We start from the raw sequence: 11,816 nt of genomic DNA, 5'->3' as shown, positions 1-11,816 counted from the left end.
CCCACCTGACATATTATTTAGTAGGCCTGTGATCCTTGTGGCTGTTACCATGTTCAGTCCTGGCCTGCAGAGAGGCACTGCATATTCTCCCTGTACCTTTGATTCCTTTGCCAGGGCAACTCCAGCATTTTCACTTTGCTGAGTGTTTGCCATTTTCTCCCCCTGGTCTCTGAAAGGCACTCTGCAGCTAGTTTACCCCCATTCCCTAGGCTCCTGGCCAAGGTGTTAAATCCTGAGTACTGAGAACATGCTTCTAAGTCAGTGACTTCTTAACCCAATTTTATGTTCTGGTCCCCTTGGTGAAGCGCTCTCAAGATCCAATTCCAGGGTATTCCCCTGCCTTCTACCAACACCTGCTAGCTAGTTCTTAGAGTTCCTTTGAGGTATAATTTCTTTACTCCCTTAATAGGCCCAGTGCATTTCCAGCTGGGTTATGCTGGGATTGAACCCTAGTTATTGGCCTGGCAGAAAAGAAATGAGGTGGAGGCATCTCTGTACCAGGAAGAGGACACGTTTTGTGAGGATGGCCCTCTTTAAGAGAGTCTTCTGCATGGGGGAGTGCCAGCTCTTGATAGGGAGTGATGGGCCACCTCTGTAAACTGGGTTCATGGACGTCTGCAGGGCCAGTATCCTTGGGAGCTTCCACCCAGATGTCTTAATACCATACTTTAGGGTTCCAAGTTTTTCTAATCAGGCTCCTGACCTTAGCATAACAGTACCACTTTGAGCATTTAAGCTTCTCTGGAATTCAACTCATTAAATCCTCAGCCTGCTACTCAGCTGTGAGTGCTTCTGTGCTGCAGGTGAAGGAGGCCTCCTTTTAAGAAACCCCTTTGGCTCTCTTACTTCCCATTTAGGTTGTTAACTTTTTTTTCAGCCTGTAATTACTTTTCCAGAATGTATTCATCATGTAACTGGAAGTTTTTACCTTTGACCGCCATCACCCATTTCCCCCACCCCCACCCCCTGTCTATGGCAGTCACCAATCTGCTCTCTCTTTCTTTGTTTTTTTTAGATTCCATGTGTAGGTGGATTATACAGTATTTGTCTTTGGCTTATTTTACTTACCATAATGTCTTCAAGGTACATGTATATTGTCCCAAATGGCAGAATTTCCTTTCTCCAGGAAGTCTTGTGACCAGTATGTGGTTGGGATAAAGATAGGTTAATGCCTTCAGATTCCAGCAACCATGGATGGTGTGTAATGGGTGAGAGGTCATAGTCTCAATCTTTGAAATCTAGCTTTCTCTAAGTGGAGAGAGTATTTTCTGGATTCCCTGTTACTTCATTTTCCTAACACTTTGAGGTCCCCAACTGGCTCAGCTGCCCAGATCTCACAGCCTGCAATGATTGGTCACTTTGGTTGTAACCCTAGGTCACCAGGACTGTTCCCATCCTGGCATCATCAGATAATACCACTGACCTCACTGTTAGCCCCCCGTGGATGGTTCCATTTGATGGGTATATCTACCCAACTTGTCTCAGACTTAGTCTGCTTAGTTCCAGATGTCACTTTGATTTCGCCTGTTTTCATCACTTGCCCACGTATCACTGATGGTGAAGATGTAGCAGTGGGAGTGTTGGTGGGTAAAGAACCCAGGCAAACAGCTTGAAAATGACTTCTGTCTTCCCAGTCTTAACATTCCTTCTGCTGATTAGCTATAGCTATCTACCTGTGTTTCACGGTTTAGTGAATGGCATACCATCCACCCAGTGACCTGACCAAACTGGAAATCTGGAAGTCATCCATTGTTACCCGTCTCTTCTGCCCACACCCAACTGGTCACTATCACAATTCTTCCTTCATAATATCCTTTGAGTTTGTTTTCTTTTTTTTTTTTTTTAGATTTTATTTATTTATTTGACAGACACAGCGAGAGAGGGAACACAAGCAGGGGAGAGGGAGAAGCAGGCTTCCCCGCTGAGCAGGGAGCCTGATGCGGGCCTCGATCCCAGGACCCTGGGATCATGACCTGAGCCGAAAGCAGACGCTTAACGACTGAGCCACCCAGGCGCCCCTTTGAGTTTGTTTTCTTTCTTCATCTCTACTGACATTACTTTATTTTGAGCCACAGGTTGCAAACTGATGACTTCTGTACCAGATTTGGCCCATATTTGGTTTGTGTGTGTGTGTGTGGTTTTTTTTTTGTTATTGCACAATTTTGAAGATGAGAAAGTTACATTAAAATTTTCTTGACTGTTTGGAAGGTCTAACAATACTGGGCAATATTCTTGCATGAAAACAATTGACTGGAGCTGAATAGTGGTGGTTTTTTTTTAGTGACGTGCTTTTCATTTTTTACAGTTCTCACCTCTCCCTGGTGTCTTGGAGCTGGCCCACTTCATTCATGTTATGTCTGGCTTCTACAGGCACTGGAACTTGCGACCCCTTGTTCTCTCTCTTGAAAACTTATCTCCCAGCTTGAAGTCTTACCCTTTTTAAATCTATACTGCAGCCAGAATGATTCTCTGAAAGAAGCTTTATTTGATCATTCTACCGTTTATGCCAACCTCTTACCTTCAGTGGCACCTCACTGTTTTCAGGAAAACAACCAACCTCTTTAGCATGGCATTTAAGACCCTTCATGATCTGACCTTAATTATCTAATGACTGTTGTCTCAAAGAATGTTCTTTCTCTCATGTGCTACTTTCCAGCCATATTCAACTTCTTGGGTTTATTTGAAAATGAAGCATTAAAACGTGGCCAAATGAATGGGGTTTGTTTGGATTCAGAAGGAACTGGATTTTAAAAATTTGGGGCACCTGGCTGGCTCAGTTGGTAGAGTGTGCAACTCTCCATCTTGGGGTTGTAAATTCCAGCCCCATGGTGGGTGTAGAGATTACTTAAAAAATAATCTTAAAAAAATAAAAATAAAAAATTTGTGGAACATTTATTTTGTAGCTAGTACCAGATTAATGAATTTCCTTTCTATGTCTGGTTTGCTAAGTGAAAAAAAAAAAAATCACATTGATACTGAGTTTTATTAGAAAAATTCTCCCATCTATTGAGATGATTATGACTTTTCTTTAATCTCTAATATGTTGAAACACATAGATTTATTTCTAATTTTAAACACATTGTATTCCTTGTATAAACCTAAATGGTCATAATTTATTACTCTTTTCTAGATTCCTAGATTTAATTTTCATATGTATTGGGATTTTTGCATCTGGGTTTATAAGTGAAATTGGCCAGTAATTTTCCTTTCTTATTTTACTGTCATGGTTTTATTGCCGTCATAAAATGAGTTGGGCTTCTATTACCTCTTTCCATTCTTTGGAATAATTTGTGTAAGTTTAGAATTATTTCTTTCTTGAATATTTAGCAGATCTTGGCTATGGAGACATGGGGCTGCAGGGATTTTTTTCATTGTTGTTGCTGTTGCTTTTTGTGGAAGATACTTATTTTCTGATTCAATTTATTTAATGGTAAATGTTAAATTTACTGTTTTTTCTTGTGTCAGTTTTGGTAAGTTACACTTTTTTTTTAAGTATTTGCCCATTTCATAAAATCTTCAAATTTATTACAAAGTTGTCTGTAATATAATCTTATCTATTTGAAGACAATCATATTTAGTGATTCTCTTTTTTCTGTTCCTGTTATTTATCAGTGCATTCTTCATTTTTGTCTTAGTCTCCCCAGATGTTTATCAATTTCCTTTGTCTTTCTTAAGAACCAACTTTGGGTTAAGTTGTTATTTTTTTTTTTTGATTTTTTTCTATTTTATTAATTGTGATTTTATGTTGATTATTTCTTCCTACTTTCTTTCTGCCTCAAAAATCTATTATTTTTATGTCTAATAATGCTTTGCCTTAAAGTATATTTTACCTGAATATTAATATATATATATGGTGACTTCTTTCAATTAATGTTTGCATGTGTCTTTTTGTCATTTTATTTTTAATTGCAGTATAACTGACATACAATATCCTATTAACTTCAGATGTACATCATAGTGACTTGATATTTTTATATATTATGAAATGATCCCCATGATAAGCTTAGGGTCCATACCATCATTTTATTTTTTTATTTTTTTTTATTTTTTTAAAGATTTTATTTATTTATTTGAGAGAGAGAGAATGAGAGAGAGCACATGAGAGGGGGGAGGGTCAGAGGGAGAAGCAGACTCCCTGCCAAGCAGGGAGCCTGATGTGGGACTCGATCCCGGGACTCCAGGATCATGACCTGAGCCGAAGGCAGTCGCTCAACCAACTGAGCCACCCAGGCGCCCCATACCATCATTTTAGATTAAACTTTTCTGTATTTTCATTTTCAGTGTTAGTATTATAAACAGCATAGAGTTGGGTTTTATTTTTTTAACTATTAATAATTATCTTTTTCTTAAATAGTTGTCTTTTTTTTTTTTTTAAAGATTTTATTTATTTATTTGACAGAGAGACAGCGAGAGAGGGAACACAAGTAGGGGGAGTGGGAGAAGGAGAAGCAGGCTTCCCGCCAAGCAGGGAGCCCGATGCGGGGCTTGATCCCAGGACCCTGGGATCATGACCCGAGGTGAAGGCAGACGCTTAACGACTGAGCCACCCAGGCGCCCCTTAAATAGTTGTTTTTTAACTGAAACATTTAGACCATTTCCATCTTGGGGTGAATTTTTCTTTATTTTGACTTTATTCTTGAAGGAAATTTTGTATAGGATTCTAGTCTTGCTAATTGTTTTGTTTCCAGACCATCTTCTGGCTTCTATTGCTGTTATTCCTTCAGAGGTTATCAGTTTATCTCCACCCATCCCCACTGGGGCTACTTATAAGGTTTAAGATGTCTGTCCTCTGAGATTCTCTGGGCTCTGTGTGTGTGTGTGTGTGTTTATAGGGTGATTATTTAAATCAGAATCCATATAACATGTATGTGTTATGATTAGTTGATATGTCTTATAAACTTCTTTTACTCCATAGGTTACTCCTTTTTTTCTGCTCCCAATTTTATTGTTGTTGTGAAAGAAAACAGGTTTTCTCTCTTGTAGAGATTTCACAGTCTGGATTTAGTTGATTGCATCTCCATAGTGCAGTTTAACATGTTATTCTGTCATCTGTATTTCCTGCAAATTGGCAGTTGAGTCCAGAGGCTTAATCAGATTTCAGTTCATTATTTTGGGAAGTCTGCTTCAGAGACTGTGTTGAGTTCTTCCATCAGGAGGCACATAATGTCTGGGTGTCTCTCTTTTTTGTGATTATAGTAGCCATTTTATGCTCAATGCCTAGATCTATTGATTCATTAGGAGTTATAAAATGACGATATTCTACCTTTGTCTCTCCTTCATATATTATCTGGGAAACTTCTACAAAGAGAAATTTCTCCTTATCTACTATTTGTTTAGCCAGTGGTACAGTTTGCATAGGAAAGGCAGGATAAATGTTTACTTCTTTTTCTCCATTTACTATTTTTAAAAATCATGAGTTTGTTCATTAGCAGCCTCTAAAAGAAATCAAGTAGGGTTTTTAAAAATTTTTTAAAGATTTTATTTATTTATTTGACAGAGAGAGAGCAGGAGAGCACAAGTAGGGGGAGTGGCAGAGGGAGAGGGAGAAGCAGGCTCCCCGCTGAGCAGGGAGAGCCCCATGTGGGGCTCAATCCCAGGACCCTGGGATCATGACCTGAGCTGAAGACAGTTGCTTAACCAACTGAACCACCCAGGTGCCCCTCAAGTGGGATTTTAAAAATTATTGTTACAAACTTAAGGATTTAAGCATCTTCGATATGTTTTAGTCCGTTACAGTTAAAATCCTTATTAATAATACTAATGTTGTCTTTGCCCAGAAGGATGTTCTTTAAATTGACTTCTGAGTCCTTTTGATGTGACCTCACTAGTCTTTGATAGTTTCTTTGCTGTTTATATGCCAAGATGTTTTAGGCTTATCTCATTTATTTCCATCTCCAAACCTAGAATCACCCATTTCTGCCGGGAGCCCTGGTTCTTTTTTTAACAGGACATGGTGTTTCACAATCTGAGCGCCAGGGATGCCCATTGATACTAGACTGGTCATTGTTTCTAGACAGAATTAGGAAATAATTCTTTTTCTCTGTTTTCAAAAAGTTACAATGCTCATGGTTTCATAATGACACTTCTAATTCAAATTCAGGATTAAACAGTTTTTTGTTTTTTTTTTTTTTAAAGATTTTATTTATTTATTTGACAGAGAGAGACATAGTGAGAGAGGGAACACAAGCAGGGGGAGTGGGAGAGGGAGAAGCAGGCTCCCCGCAGAGCAGGGAGCCCGATGTGGGACTCAATCCCAGGACCCTGGGATCATGACCTGAGCCAAAGGCAGTCGCTTAACCAACTGAGCCACCCAGGCGCCCCAGGATTAAACAGTTTTAACTTAACCTCTTCTATCTTACATTTGTACATTGTTTTCCCTCATGTTGCCCATCTCTGTTCTCAAGGGCACCAAGGATGATAGAATTAGAATATGACCTAACTGCACATTTGCTTTATTATACCTTGTAAACATAAAAATTTCAGAATAACAATATCAACACTATCACTAGAATATGATCAGTGAAAATAGTGAAGACAGTTTTGCAGATCTTTTGCTCTTAGGGTAGGTCCTGCTAGGGATATTCAGTAAAATTACAGTATTTTAAAGTCACTTTGGAATAGTTCCTTCTTGGATGATTATTTTGCCAGGTGGATAAACACTTCAGTGCCTTTATATTTTTAGGGCTTGTTTAAAAATTAGTTATTTTATAATTATATAAAATGTTATATGATTCCATAGTCAAAATTATAAAACAGCATATATATTTTTAAAGATTTTATTTATTTGTCAGAGAGAGAGAGCGAGCACAAGCAGGGGGAGCGGCAGAGAGCCCGATGCGGGACTCAATCCCAGGACACAGAGATCATGACCTGAGCCGAAGGCAGATGCAAAGCATATTTTTTAAAAAGCATATACCTTGCCTTCTTGTCTATCTCCTCTTCACCTTATACGTAATCACTTATATAAATTTTATAGTTTACTATTCCATTTAAAAAATGTAAGTGTATGTATTTGCATTATCTCTTAAAGATTGGACCTAGTGACAGCCTGTATTTCTTTGTTTTAGAACACTCACCCCCTCACCTTTCCCTCATTCATGACTCAGCTTTACGGTATTCTTTTGTTGATGATGGGCCTGGAGGGAATTTTGACGCCAAGATGTGGAGCAGAAGGTCTTCAGATGCCCAGAGATTGTAAGAAATAGGGAAGAACTTTGCCAAGAGACTCTGAATGAGGTGTGAAGGTTGCAGTGTCAGGCTTTCTCCCATGAATGTCATGGTGACAGGACAAGGGTTGGAATGATGTAATGAGAATGGGATTTTATGCAACTAATGTGTGTTGAAAATGGGCACTTTATTTTTTTTAAAGATTTTATTTATTTATTTGAGAGAGAGAATGAGATAGAGAGAGAGAGCATGAGAGGAGGGAGGGTCAGAGGGAGAAGCAGACTCCCTGCCGAGCAGGGAGCCCGATGCGGGACTCGATCCTGGGACTCCAGGATCATGACCTGAGCCGAAGGCAGTCGCTTAACCAACTGAGCCACCCAGGCACCCGAAAATGGGCACTTTAGACCATGTACTATTTTCCATGGTGTCCAGCAGCAATATAATATCCTAATATTTTGCATGCTATATGGTCTCTTATCTGCATTACCCCTGGACTCCAAAGGTCATGCTAAGGCTGTCAAAAACAAACAAAATGTTAATATCTTCAATAAATGTTTGTCAACCTTGCCTGGGCCATGCTGTATTTTTATGGTACCTTTACATGTGTCTTCTGTGGTCCATTATGGATCCGTTATTTATTTATTTATTTTGGGTTAAATTCTTTAGGGTCAGTCATACCCCCATGTGTAGGTCTTGGTGGGAGGACCTCATTTTGCTTCCAGTACTACCTAAAGCCTCTATATGTCCTATTCATGACTTTATTTTCTTCCCTTCACACTTTTACTCTACCACCTGCTTCTCACTTGCTTTGTATCTGAGCATTAATTGATAAGTAAATGGACCTAGAACCTAGGACCTTTACTGAGCACCTACTAATGGTGCAGGCACTGTGCTAGGCTCTTGGGATACTCAGCTAGCTAGATAGTTCCTGCTCTTTCTGTGCTCGTCCTGTAGTATGAGAGGGAATTGGTTCCCATCTCATCTCACACCCTCATTCCAGAGCACTGAGTCTTAAAACTCCAAGCAATCCTTCTTTTTTCCATCGGTTCCCCTTGATGGCAGCTTCTCCTCACCTGAGATCTGCTACTCGGTGTCAGGGATCCCCTTGAAGGCAAGTGCTAAAATGACCAGCACAAATTCTGTAGTTTAGTGCTCTCAGCTACGCCTTTCTCCTCCCTGCCACAACACCACGTTCACACCAAGTCAGGATTCGCACAGCTTGCTCCTGCCAGCGGCTGAGCGGGGCAGAGGTACGGAGGCAGGCCTGTCTCTGTGAGGTGAGGACGGAGATACAACCGCGCCTGGCGCATAGAGGCGCTAAGGAGGGTAGGCCGGGGGACGCGGGACCGACAGCAGCAGCAGTAATTCTGACCTAGTGTGTAACCAATCCCAATGAACGCTGACAAAGGAGGGATATCCTGTAATTTAGGGGCGAGGACAGAGTAAGGAGTGGAGCAAGCAGAAAGACGTCCTAAATAGCTGTGGCAAAGGGTCAGATGCAGGCAGAAGGGCATTCTTAAAGCAATAGGTTCTCTCACCTCCCCCGCTAATGCTGGGGCAGAAATTTATTCTCTCAGTTCTGGAAGCCAGAAGTCTGAAATCAAGGTGTTGGCAGGACCACGCTCCCTCTGAAACCTGTCAGGGAAAACTTTCCTTGCCTCTTCCTAGCTTCCGGTGGTTTGCCAGCGACTTTTGACATTCTTTGGCTTGCAGCTTCATAACTCCAATCTGTCTTCATCACATGTCATTTCCCCTGTATCTCTCTGTCTTCACATGGCTGTCGTCTTATAAGGACACCAGTCATACTGGGTTAGGGACCTGCCCTACTCTAGTATGACTGGGTCTTAACTAATTACAACTGCAATGACCCTATTTCCAGTAAGTTCACATTCCAAGGTACTGGCAGTTAGGACTTTTATATATCTTTCTTGGGGGCCACAATTCAACCCATAACACCAAGTAATTAGTGTCAGAGTTGGTGTAAGAATCTAGAGAGACTCATGAGTAAGATCGCATCACATGGTGCCCTATACAAGTCTGTATTCTTGTAATGAATTATTCCAGTTGTGTAGGATATTAACTCTGAAGTTTTAGTTCAACCTCTTTCCTTTTAGGTAGAGTGCAGTTTTGAGATTTATATCTTATTGTCTTGCCTCTGGTTGACCCTTTCCAGTTTTATTTTTTTAAACAGCTTTATTTTATTCTTTTTTATTTTTATTTTTTTATTTTTTATTTTTTATTTTTTAAAGATTTTATTTATTTATTTGAGAGAGAATGAGAGACAGAGAGCATGAGAGGGAGGAGGGTCAGAGGGAGAAGCAGACTCCCTGCTGAGCAGGGAGCCTGATGTGGGACTCGATCCCGGGACTCCAGGATCATGACCTGAGCCGAAGGCAGTCGCTTAACCAACTGAGCCACCCAGGCGCCCTATTTTATTCTTTTTTAAAGATTTTATTTATTTATTTGTGAGAGAGAGAGCACAAGCAGGGGGAGGGGCAGAGGGAGAAGCAGACTACCCGCTGAGCAGGGAGCCCGACGTGGGGATCGATCCCAGGACCCTGAGATCATGATGTGAGCCAAAGGCAGACACTTAACTGACTGAACTACCCAGGTGCCCCTAAACAGCTTAATTGAGGCATAATTGATATAGAATAAACTGCACATATTCGAAGTATACAGTTTGCTAGATTTTGACATATGTATGAAACTATCACAATAAAGATAGAAAACATATCCATTCCTCTGAAAACTTTTCTGTGTCTTTGTGTAGTGTCTCCCTCTAATTCCTTCTATCCCTGTTCCAAAGCAACCACTGATCTGCTTTCTGTCACTATAGATTGGTTTTTGCATTTTCTAGAGTTTTATATAAACGGAATTATATACTCTTTTTTGGTCTGGCTTCTTTCATTTAGCATAATTATTTTGAGCTTCAGTTATATTGTGTGTATCAATAGTTTCTTTTTATTGCTGAGTAGCATCCCCTTACATGGATATATTACAATTTGTTTATCCACTTATATGCTGATGGACATTTGGCTTATTTCCAGGTTTTGCTTCTACAAATCAAGCTTTTGTGAACACTTGTGTACATGCATTTGTATGCACACATATATCCTTTATTCTTGGGTGAACACATAAGTGGAATGTCTGGATCAAACTAGAATGTTTTTGCCAAAATGGTTTTACCGCTTCACATTCTCACCAGCAGTGTATGAGAGTTCATTTTTCCACATCCTTGTCAACACTGTCAACACTTCAGATGGTCAGTCTTTTTAATTTTAGCAATTCTAATGGGGATGTAGTGGTATCTTACTGTCATTTTAATCAGGTTTTCCCTAGTGATTAATGATGTTGGTCATCTTTTCATCAGAGGCTTATTTGCCGTCAGTATATCTTCTTTGGTAAAGCGTCTGTTCAAAAGTTCCCCTACTCTTGGCCATACTTGTCAGAGAGGGGTTTGTAACCCTGATGTCCGAAATTTCTTTCCCTCCCTTTGAGCTGAAGGTCAATATTGGTCAAACAAGGATTTCTAAAAATGCGAACAGCAAACCCAGTCTCCTTTTTCTAGAGAAAAGGAAGCTTATTGGTTTTGAATAAAATAATACAGTACAAGATCAAAGCATTAATTGTGGATGGCATGAGTTTTTCCCATCCAGAGAAGAACTCTGCTGGCTGTTCTCTACCCTGGGGTCTCCTCTGGTGTGGGGCGAAATGATTGCTTGCCTTTCTTTCTAGTGCAGCTTCCTTTGGTGTAGCAAAGAAAAAAAAAAAGACGGGTTTTTAGGACAGATATTTTGTTTGATTCTGCCGCTCTGAGGCATACTACTTCAAAGTCCAGTTTATATCTGGATTTTGGGATGATGAAAAAAGTCTACTATTACCTCTTCTGTTGCTTTCTGTTACACGTTTATTTATTAAATGAGCGGAAAAGTTCACAGCTGGTTAGAATCATAGATGTGCATCTGTTCCTGTTCTTCTAATGCTACAGAGAGCTCTGAGATGAGTAAAAGATAACAAGACCAGCAGTGGATTGAGCACCATTTATTAGAAATGTTATCCTTTCTCCACTGCAATACGGTGCTACCTTTGTCTTATCAGTTGTCCAGGTTTGTGAGAGTCACCCTTCTGTTCCACCCTATTTGCCTATCTTTGCCCCAATACCAAGCTATCATAATTACTATAGTTTTGTAATAGTTCTTGATATATCTGGTAGTGTGAGTCTTCTGGTTTTGTTTTTCCTTTTTTTTTTTTTTTAAGATTTTATTTATTTATTTGAGGGAGAGCACAAGCAGGGGGAGCAGCAGAGGGAGAGGGACAAACAGACTCCCTGCTGAGCAGGGAGCCCAACACCGGGCTTGATCCCAGGACCCTGAGATCATGACCTGATGCTTAACTGACTGAGCCACCCAGGTGCCTCTCTGGCTTTGTTTTTCTTTACATTGCCTCAACTGTTCTTTAGTTGATTTTTATAGAATTAAAAAGAATAATGTTGCATTTTCAGGGGTGAATAAAAATATCCTGCACCCAAAGCTCTAAGAAGTGCTGCCCCCCAAATCTTTTGTTTCATAAATACCTAAACAACATTTATGAAAACTATGTATACATCCCCTTCATTGGTTTATGTAGGGAGAGGAAAGGAGCTATATTAG

The sequence above is a fragment of the Halichoerus grypus genome, chromosome 6 (genome assembly GCF_964656455.1).
Source record: "Halichoerus grypus chromosome 6, mHalGry1.hap1.1, whole genome shotgun sequence".
Taxonomy (NCBI): Eukaryota; Metazoa; Chordata; class Mammalia; order Carnivora; family Phocidae; genus Halichoerus; species Halichoerus grypus.
Note: the sequence above shows the minus strand (reverse complement) of the source record.